Below are 11174 nucleotides of genomic sequence, written 5' to 3'. Positions count from 1 at the left end.
TAGGTTTGATTCTATTTAAGTTAGGCAAGATTATTTTGTGTGTTGCAAGTTGTAATCTTGCCGTATCGGCAAGGGAGGTTAGGGTTAGGCTATAAATAGCTGACCTCCATTATTTGTAAACTTTGATCAACCACATCCAAACAAAACATTTACATTCAATGCATCTACATTTCCACACGGCGGCTTCGCCTTAGTTGTAGTAGCTTTTTCCCTTTACGAGTTCTTCTCAGCAGGTATGTTCCATCGTTTGTTGAAAAGTTTTGAGTAGAGTTGTGTAGATGGGTTCAGGTTGACGACGCATCACTTCTTCCTCCGTTTATGACGCAAAAAGTTATTGAGCATGTTAGATTTGTTCAGCGGGGTCTAACTGTTCACCAGTTATCGAGTGTTGGCGCTCCTTAAGTACCCCTTTTATCCCTTGTTTATCCTTGATAATGGCATGAATTCAATATCAAAATCACTAACCGTCCTAACCCCGGCCTAATTATTGGTCATTTTCACATATGCACATATATTTTGGAGGAACTTCGTTTTTGCAGGTTTTTGGCCTATTTTGGAGCATGAAATGACGAGGCCCGCGATCAGCGCTAACACGGAGAAAGACGAAGGGCAAAGCCCAAAGGAAGGACCAAAGCCCATGTTGATTCGAAACCCATTCACGCACATCCATCCTCCAAGAGAGCCCAAAGGACCGAGCCCACAAAGATGAGATCAAGATACTTCGGGATTAAGCAAAGCAAATGAAGATTTAAGGAAGGATTCCCTATCCTATCCTTTCCTCGAAGATATCTCCAAGATAACGACGTCCAAAGGGGTGCAATCGTGAAGGACATAAACTCTAGAAGATGCGAGGAGTCTGCACGCGAAAGGAGGACACGAGACGGCGAAGGAATGAGCCAGGCCGGCCGGCCTAGGCCCATTGGGCCGGCCGGCCCAGCCCTTTTTTAGGTCGGTTCGACCTCCCCTTCGACCGGTGGCTTCCTCGGCTTATAAATAGCTCGCACCTTATTCAACTCGAAGCATCCATCCACCCAGAACTCGATGAAAACCTAGGGTCAAGACCGGAGGGAGACGACAGCCGCCGCAAGTCTTCGAAGTTGTCTAGGAGATGGCTTAGGCCGACCCTAGCCGCCGTTGTAACACCCGGTTTATAAAAGAACATAAACCGAGCAATCATATACGTGCCAGGATCAAGTCACACGTATATACAACAGAATGAACGGTATATCATAGCACATATCACGAATAAGACATAATAAATCGAAATACGAATGTTATTTATTACAATAATGACAAAATGTCTGATACAGCGGAAGCGAATTACAAAATACGATAAAAGCTCTCCGAAGCTGAAGCAGGGCGCCACAGGGACGTCGACTGGGAGACGAAGCACCTAGAAGTCCTCGTAGTCCTGGTAGCGCTGGATGAACTCCCTCGTGTCGGCAGGAACTGAGCAGCAGTAGCGTAGCCAAGAGGAAAAAGTAGAGAAGAGGCAAGAGTGAGTACACAACTTGTACTCAACAAGTATAACACAAACTATGAGGCTCTAGGCTGGCTGACTCAACTGCATTAGCTTTTAAGTGTTGGCAAAATTTTATTAAAACTATTTACTACGAGTGGATGAGTTACCATTAACCCAGTTACATAGTAATTAATCAGAATTAATTATACTACTACTGAGAACCATACCAAAACCAAGCCACCAAGGTAAACCCCGAGAAGCACCTCCCTCGTCGGAAGGAGATAACTTCACTAATCAAAAGGAGGATCTGGGCCGCTCATAACCGTGAGCACGGCTAGTATACCAGTTTTACACTCTGCAGAGGTTGCACATCTTTACCCACAAGTCGTGAGCTACGCCAGTTGTTCATCACACTTCCTTAGGTGAGATGGCCAGCGACTCACTACGAGGCCTTTAAAAAGATTCTCGTTGGTAAGGCGTAACCGCGAGAGTTAGGTCGGCGACGATGGGGCCCACCTCCAGGGGTACAAGCACGTAGCACAGACCAAGCCGGAGGAGCAGGGACCATTGAAGCTTACTACTCTTGCCCCGCAGGTAAGTTACTCCAAACCAAAAAGATCTAGTTATTACGCCAAGTCTATCCCATTCTAGCCTTGTGGTAGCGCTGTTGTCCCAGGTTGTCGCTCTATGAACCGGTCCTTATGGAGAGTGGCCAACCAGGCAGTAAGCACCGTGCTGGCCCCCTAAACCATGTTTCTAAAAAAACATCTTTTAACGAGAAGTGAGCCACTCAAGCCACACAGAGTGCCACTCTCAGAATTAAGTTCAAGTAAAACATTAATCAATTTAATTAAAAAGGACCAGAGTGTGTTATAGCGCAGCAACCTAGCACAACTAACCAAAATGCAACCCAAAGGTATATATAAAGGATATAAAGTGGCTAGGAATGTCCTTATAGGCATACAGTATTAAAATGCAGTATGAAATTGTAATTAAAGGTGATAGGTTGTTCATGTTATACTTGCCTTCCTCGTACTGCTCCTGCTGCTGCTCAAACTGATCCGAAGACGGCTGCTCCGGGTACTGGTACTGAGGCTCCTCAGATGGATCAACGTCTACTCACGAACACATGGCCAAAACAATTCACAAAAAATAAGCATACAAGCAAACATTAACAAAAACTAAGAAACAGTACATCAATACATAAAAACAGCACACTAAACTACTCTAATACTGTTCTACGCGTTACAACGATCGCGTGGATATAAAGAACGCTAAAATCGGAGCTAAAACGCATTTTCTAGGCTAAAAACAAGTTCTAGGGGCTTATTTGTAAGAAAAACTAAGTTCCAGGGGGGTTTTCTGCAAAAACCGAGGACCAAAACATAATTAAACTAAAGATCTAGGGTCCAACGTGCAAAAACTACAACTCTGGACCGCGGGTTCGATTTCTAAGAAGGCCAGGGGTTAAAACGCCAAAAACTGGGCTCACATGCAAATACTTTTGCAAGCGTTTGGACGGCGGGTTTATTTCAAAAGAAAGCAGGGACTCTTTAGCAAAACGTCCAGGCCGAACCGGTATCTACGCGCGTGGGCCGTTGGATCTTGATCTAGTGGCTCGGAGCGTAAGGAATCGGGATCTAATCTGATCCGTTGGCCACGGATCGGGTGGTTCTGGAAGAAGGGGCGCGCAGGCGGCGGCGCGAGTCGCCGGACTTGAGGTTTCCGCGGCGGCGCTCGTCGATTCCTCGCCGGACATGGCCTAACTAGCGTTCCCGGGGTTGATTCAAGTAGCAGTTTGGCCCAGAAGCATGAGTGTGACATGCGTAAACCACTGGGCGTGTCTATGCGGGTCTATGGCGGCTCTAGCAGGGTGCGCAATGGCGGAGCGGCCATCGCGCTCCGGCGAGCAGGCGCAGAGGTGCTCGGTTGTCGAGGAGCAAGAGAAAAAGGGGCTGGGAGGTTCCTTACTACTCCATGAAGTCCATGCGGTGCTCGAAAACGGCGCAGAGAGCTCGCAGCAGCGGACCCTCCGCGGCGTGGCGGCTCGGCGATGCTCCGGTGAGCAATTCCCGTGCGGAGCTTGGAGTAGGGGCGGAGAGAGCGGCCGGCGTCGACCTCCTCCACCTTGCGATGCTCCTGCGGCGCTCGGTGGCCGGAGAGGGGCGCTGAGGAGGTGGGTCTACGGTGGCGCAGCGGCGGTTCCCGAGCGTAAGGTTCTACGGCGGCGGGGTGTTCTGCAGCTAGGGTTTGGGTGAGTTGCAGGGGCGAGGATGGGAGGGAGCGCAGGGGATTGCGGCGGTTTAAAGGAGGCAGACCGAAGATCTCGGCGTGGGAGCAAGGGAGGGCAGCGGGGATTTCGGCGAGAGGATCTCGGCGCGGATGCGGTGGAGAAGACGGGGCCGACAAGCGGGCCCCGCTGGTCAGCGGCAGAGGGGGCGGTTCACGGGGGAACGGGTGACGCGGGGCTAGCAGCTGCAGCAGCTGACGGGTGGGCCGCGCATGTCAGCGAACGGGGGGAGAACGGGTGACGCGCGCTGAGCTGCGGGACGGGCGCGGGAGCCGGGCCAAACGGCGTGGGCCGCGCGGTGCGGGAGAGAGGCGGGGCACGCGGGGAGGGGGCGTGCGGGAGGGGCTGTTGGGCCGCGGGGAAACGAACTGGGCCGGACCGGGATGGGCTGGAGCGGGGCGTGACACTGGGTCGTGCGCGAGCGGGGCGAGCGTGCTGGCTGACGAGGCGGGACGTGCTGCCTGCGGAGGGAGACGCTGGCAGGTGGGGCCGGCGGGCCGGGGTGTCGACGCGAGGCGCAGCGCACGGGGTGAGCGGAGAGAGTGGGGACGGGCCGAGGCGACATGCAGTGCTGGCTGGGCCAACACGGAGGGAAAGGACAGAGCGGATCGGGCTGGGAAGCTGGGCCGCGGGGAAGGAAAGGTGGGCCGCCAGGTTTGGGGATGGGGAGAAGGGAAGTGGGCCATGGGCCGGTTTGAGTGCTGGGTTTTCTTTCCTTTTCTATTCTCTTTCCTTTTTGCTAAAACAAACTAACTCAAACAAAACAAAACTATTTGAATTCAAACAAAATTTGAATTCAATAACCTTATGCACACAAGCAATTAAAATAAATGCTCCAGCATGAATGCAGCAACAAAGTTTAACCTATGTTAAAATTTTAATTACTTGAGGAACAAAAATTAGATTAAATGCAAATCTAAACACAATAAACCTTAGAAATTTAAATAAAGCCAATTAAATTTATTAAATACTGAATTTTGAATTAGGGTGTTACAAATCCTACCCCCTTACAGGAATCTCGTCCCGAGATTCTGGGCTGGCTAGCAAAGAGATCCGGGTATGTCTTCATCAACTCCTCTTCCTTCTTGTAGCAAGTCCCCCGGAGAGACATCCGGAAATTCAGACACCACGCGAATACCATCCGTGGGTCTAGCCTCCATCTGATGAAGAAAACCAGAAGACTCCGTAGCACTGACTGTCGTCTCTTGGCCATCAGATGCTGACAAGTGAACTGTCTGCTGAGCACAATCAATACGGACTCCCCATCTGGTAAGGGTCTCCATGCCCAAAATCACATCTATCTCTGAGGAATCAATGACGGTCAAACCAGTGTGGAATTCTGCCCCCTTTATGACAATACTAACTCGGGAGCAGATAGAACATGTATGTATCTGGCCCCCAGGTGAGGTAACTACCATAGCTGACCTCAGACACGAAACTGGAATACGATGCTGCTCGGCAAATGACTTGGAAATGAAAGAATGAGTAGCACCGGTATCGAAGAGCACCGTAGCTGGATAAGAGTTGACCATGAATGTACCAATAACCACATTAGGAGCCTCAGCAGCTGATTTGGCCGTCACATGGTTCACCTTCCCCTGTCGTGGTGCCCTGGGTTGGGCTGGGCGCCCCTGCTGTCCTGCCTGCCGTGGAGCCTGAGGTGCTGGACAACTTTTAGCATAATGACCTTTTTGCCCGCATTTGTAGCACATGCGATGGCGGTGAATGGCGCGACTTCGTTGACCTCCCTGTGAACTTATCTTCACATCTTGCATTATTTCTGCTGCTTGCTCTTTGGACTCCTTGCGACCGCGTGGCTGGATCACATTCATAGTGATAGTCAACCCATCAACATAATCATGGAGAGCTTGATTCTCGACCTGTGTATCTCTAGAGCACTTAGGATCCTTTCTCTTTGGCATGGTCTGTAGCTCTCCGACCGATGGACCGTCAAGGAAAAGGGAATCCTCCGCTAGCTGCCCTTGATGAGACCTCTTTCTCTTTGTACCGGAGAACAACCTCTGGTTCCTTTTAGTTGTGGCTTCATCTTCAGTCGCACGAACTTGACGACAAGGAACACCATAGAATTGGCAACACTGGCAAGTTTTCTCACCATCACCCATTGCACTGTCTCCAAGGTCCTTTTGTTCTGCCGACATCTGTGCTGGGGCAAAAGGAAACACAGATGGGTAAGGTCAAGGAAGAGAGAAAAACTCCATTATTTAAGGTTCTATCCTATTTAGATAACACTGCTCAGGCATTACTGCTGATAACTCCAGATAAATGTCACATAAATCTGGGAAAAAGGAACTAGAGCATAACTCTTCTGTTTCATCTGAGAGATTTTCAACTTCTCTTGTACTAAATATAGGCCGGGGTGTCACATCCCTACCCCCTTACAGAAACCGACGTCCTCGTCGGTGACGTCCTTGTCGGTGATCTCTGGATATCACATCCTCTTCGCACTATCCTTCTTCTCAACAAGTAAGACAGAAGAAACCCAAGGCAGGATAAGGTAGAGAGGATAGAGTGGATGGTTTTACCCCCAACGATCTAACTCATTTTATTAATTAGTTAACTTTAACATAAAAGTGATTTTCTTTAAACAAATTTAAACTACTATACTATGCAATCATTCAAAACTCCAAATCAAACATGTACCATAATAACAAGCAGACAATTTTCATGACTTAGCCGAGTTTAGCAATAGACTCGACTAACACAACGCGTCGCAGAATGTGCTATCGTTTTATTATAAAGGGTCACCTAGCTAACTCATGGTGGTCAGATGACTGATTCAGGCCAAATCTACGAAGCTATTCTTCAGAGAGAGAAATCAAGGCAAGAAGGGTAAAAGTCAAAGAAGTCAAGGGGTATAATAGTAAAATAGTTTCAGCAGGCAAGGATTGGTGAGAAGAAGTCCTAAAACTCGACCAGTTCTATCTAGGCTTCGTCCTACAGTCGATACGGCTCTGATACCACTCTGTAACACCCGGTTTATAAAAGAACATAAACCGAGCAATCATATACGTGCCAGGATCAAGTCACACGTATATACAACAGAATGAACAGTATATCATAGCACATATCACGAATAAGACATAATAAATCGAAATACGAATGTTATTTATTACAATAATGACAAAATGTCTGATACAGCGGAAGCGAATTACAAAATACGATAAAAGCTCTCCGAAGCTGAAGCAGGGCGCCACAGGGACGTCGACTGGGAGACGAAGCACCTAGAAGTCCTCGTAGTCCTGGTAGCGCTGGATGAACTCCCTCGTGTCGGCAGGAACTGAGCAGCAGTAGCGTAGCCAAGAGGAAAAAGTAGAGAAGAGGCAAGAGTGAGTACACAACTTGTACTCAACAAGTATAACACAAACTATGAGGCTCTAGGCTGGCTGACTCAACTGCATTAGCTTTTAAGTGTTGGCAAAATTTTATTAAAACTATTTACTACGAGTGGATGAGTTACCATTAACCCAGTTACATAGTAATTAATCAGAATTAATTATACTACTACTGAGAACCATACCAAAACCAAGCCACCAAGGTAAACCCCGAGAAGCACCTCCCTCGTCGGAAGGAGATAACTTCACTAATCAAAAGGAGGATCTGGGCCGCTCATAACCGTGAGCACGGCTAGTATACCAGTTTTACACTCTGCAGAGGTTGCACATCTTTACCCACAAGTCGTGAGCTACGCCAGTTGTTCATCACACTTCCTTAGGTGAGATGGCCAGCGACTCACTACGAGGCCTTTAAAAAGATTCTCGTTGGTAAGGCGTAACCGCGAGAGTTAGGTCGGCGACGATGGGGCCCACCTCCAGGGGTACAAGCACGTAGCACAGACCAAGCCGGAGGAGCAGGGACCATTGAAGCTTACTACTCTTGCCCCGCAGGTAAGTTACTCCAAACCAAAAAGATCTAGTTATTACGCCAAGTCTATCCCATTCTAGCCTTGTGGTAGCGCTGTTGTCCCAGGTTGTCGCTCTATGAACCGGTCCTTATGGAGAGTGGCCAACCAGGCAGTAAGCACCGTGCTGGCCCCCTAAACCATGTTTCTAAAAAAACATCTTTTAACGAGAAGTGAGCCACTCAAGCCACACAGAGTGCCACTCTCAGAATTAAGTTCAAGTAAAACATTAATCAATTTAATTAAAAAGGACCAGAGTGTGTTATAGCGCAGCAACCTAGCACAACTAACCAAAATGCAACCCAAAGGTATATATAAAGGATATAAAGTGGCTAGGAATGTCCTTATAGGCATACAGTATTAAAATGCAGTATGAAATTGTAATTAAAGGTGATAGGTTGTTCATGTTATACTTGCCTTCCTCGTACTGCTCCTGCTGCTGCTCAAACTGATCCGAAGACGGCTGCTCCGGGTACTGGTACTGAGGCTCCTCAGATGGATCAACGTCTACTCACGAACACATGGCCAAAACAATTCACAAAAAATAAGCATACAAGCAAACATTAACAAAAACTAAGAAACAGTACATCAATACATAAAAACAGCACACTAAACTACTCTAATACTGTTCTACGCGTTACAACGATCGCGTGGATATAAAGAACGCTAAAATCGGAGCTAAAACGCATTTTCTAGGCTAAAAACAAGTTCTAGGGGCTTATTTGTAAGAAAAACTAAGTTCCAGGGGGGTTTTCTGCAAAAACCGAGGACCAAAACATAATTAAACTAAAGATCTAGGGTCCAACGTGCAAAAACTACAACTCTGGACCGCGGGTTCGATTTCTAAGAAGGCCAGGGGTTAAAACGCCAAAAACTGGGCTCACATGCAAATACTTTTGCAAGCGTTTGGACGGCGGGTTGATTTCAAAAGAAAGCAGGGACTCTTTAGCAAAACGTCCAGGCCGAACCGGTATCTACGCGCGTGGGCCGTTGGATCTTGATCTAGTGGCTCGGAGCGTAAGGAATCGGGATCTAATCTGATCCGTTGGCCACGGATCGGGTGGTTCTGGAAGAAGGGGCGCGCAGGCGGCGGCGCGAGTCGCCGGACTTGAGGTTTCCGCGGCGGCGCTCGTCGATTCCTCGCCGGACATGGCCTAACTAGCGTTCCCGGGGTTGATTCAAGTAGCAGTTTGGCCCAGAAGCATGAGTGTGACATGCGTAAACCACTGGGCGTGTCTATGCGGGTCTATGGCGGCTCTAGCAGGGTGCGCAATGGCGGAGCGGCCATCGCGCTCCGGCGAGCAGGCGCAGAGGTGCTCGGTTGTCGAGGAGCAACAGAAAAAGGGGCTGGGAGGTTCCTTACTACTCCATGAAGTCCATGCGGTGCTCGAAAACGGCGCAGAGAGCTCGCAGCAGCGGACCCTCCGCGGCGTGGCGGCTCGGCGATGCTCCGGTGAGCAATTCCCGTGCGGAGCTTGGAGTAGGGGCGGAGAGAGCGGCCGGCGTCGACCTCCTCCACCTTGCGATGCTCCTGCGGCGCTCGGTGGCCGGAGAGGGGCGCTGAGGAGGTGGGTCTACGGTGGCGCAGCGGCGGTTCCCGAGCGTAAGGTTCTACGGCGGCGGGGTGTTCTGCAGCTAGGGTTTGGGTGAGTTGCAGGGGCGAGGATGGGAGGGAGCGCAGGGGATTGCGGCAGTTTAAAGGAGGCAGACCGAAGATCTCGGCGTGGGAGCAAGGGAGGGCAGCGGGGATTTCGGCGAGAGGATCTCGGCGCGGATGCGGTGGAGAAGACGGGGCCGACAAGCGGGCCCCGCTAGTCAGCGGCAGAGGGGGCGGTTCACGGGGGAACGGGTGACGCGGGGCTAGCAGCTGCAGCAGCTGACGGGTGGGCCGCGCATGTCAGCGAACGGGGGGAGAACGGGTGACGCGCGCTGAGCTGCGGGACGGGCGCGGGAGCCGGGCCAAACGGCGTGGGCCGCGCGGTGCGGGAGAGAGGCGGGGCACGCGGGGAGGGGGCGTGCGGGAGGGGCTGTTGGGCCGCGGGGAAACGAACTGGGCCGGACCGGGATGGGCTGGAGCGGGGCGTGACACTGGGTCGTGCGCGAGCGGGGCGAGCGTGCTGGCTGACGAGGCGGGACGTGCTGCCTGCGGAGGGAGACGCTGGCAGGTGGGGCCGGCGGGCCGGGGTGTCGACGCGAGGCGCAGCGCACGGGGTGAGCGGAGAGAGTGGGGACGGGCCGAGGCGACATGCAGTGCTGGCTGGGCCAACACGGAGGGAAAGGACAGAGCGGATCGGGCTGGGAAGCTGGGCCGCGGGGAAGGAAAGGTGGGCCGCCAGGTTTGGGGATGGGGAGAAGGGAAGTGGGCCATGGGCCGGTTTGAGTGCTGGGTTTTCTTTCCTTTTCTATTCTCTTTCCTTTTTGCTAAAACAAACTAACTCAAACAAAACAAAACTATTTGAATTCAAACAAAATTTGAATTCAATAACCTTATGCACACAAGCAATTAAAATAAATGCTCCAGCATGAATGCAGCAACAAAGTTTAACCTATGTTAAAATTTTAATTACTTGAGGAACAAAAATTAGATTAAATGCAAATCTAAACACAATAAACCTTAGAAATTTAAATAAAGCCAATTAAATTTATTAAATACTGAATTTTGAATTAGGGTGTTACAGCCGTGGCCTCCCTGCGTGGTTGTGCCATGGCGGAGTTCAAGAGCTAGTTGGATTCATCGATGGTGTGCACATGGCGGTGATGATCCAAATGAATCTATTATGTGAGTAATGATAATCATGTCTTCCGAATCTATTAGCGATCATGTTCTCTCTTTCGATTTCATTCTTCTCTTTGGGTTTGCTTCATCCTAGATCTATTATCGAGATAAATCGCTTAGCATGATCTTGTAGTCATGGTGGCTAGAGGTTCATGGCGGAACTACCAAAGGGGGTTCGACTTGCTTCAGGGTACTTTTGTCGAAAGGGGTGGCGTCGTGACAGGCCGTTGCCACTAAGTAGGTGGAGTATCGAGGGATCGGATTGGAGATTTTGAGTTTAAAGATGCTTTTGATTGAGATGCATGATTTATCCGCTCGTTAGCTTGAACTACAACTAGATGACGATAGGCCTAGTCATATCTTTGGTTTTGCTATGATTAAGCCTATGTTCATGGATGAGATCAACCTTCACATATCACTCATATCTATTAAAGGTTTACCCTTTATATGCAATCAATGCTTCATGTTAGGATAGATCCATTAGATTAGATGGAAAACCTTAGGAAGTTCTTTGTCGATCCACGGATTGATAAACCTTGGGGGGAATACTCTAAGGGAAAAGCTACACGAATCGTGCACTTGCGGTATACAAATCGGGGCGCTAAGGAGCGTCAACATCGAGCTCTCCATATCCTTTTTGCAGTGTTTAGTTTGCTCGCCAGTTATCGGTAAATGTTGGCGATCTGTTAGATTAGTTTGATCCGATTAGTCTAGCTTATTGTTGCTT

This window comes from Panicum virgatum, chromosome 2K (genome assembly GCF_016808335.1).
Source record: "Panicum virgatum strain AP13 chromosome 2K, P.virgatum_v5, whole genome shotgun sequence".
NCBI classification, from domain to species: Eukaryota; Viridiplantae; Streptophyta; class Magnoliopsida; order Poales; family Poaceae; genus Panicum; species Panicum virgatum.
Note: the sequence above shows the minus strand (reverse complement) of the source record.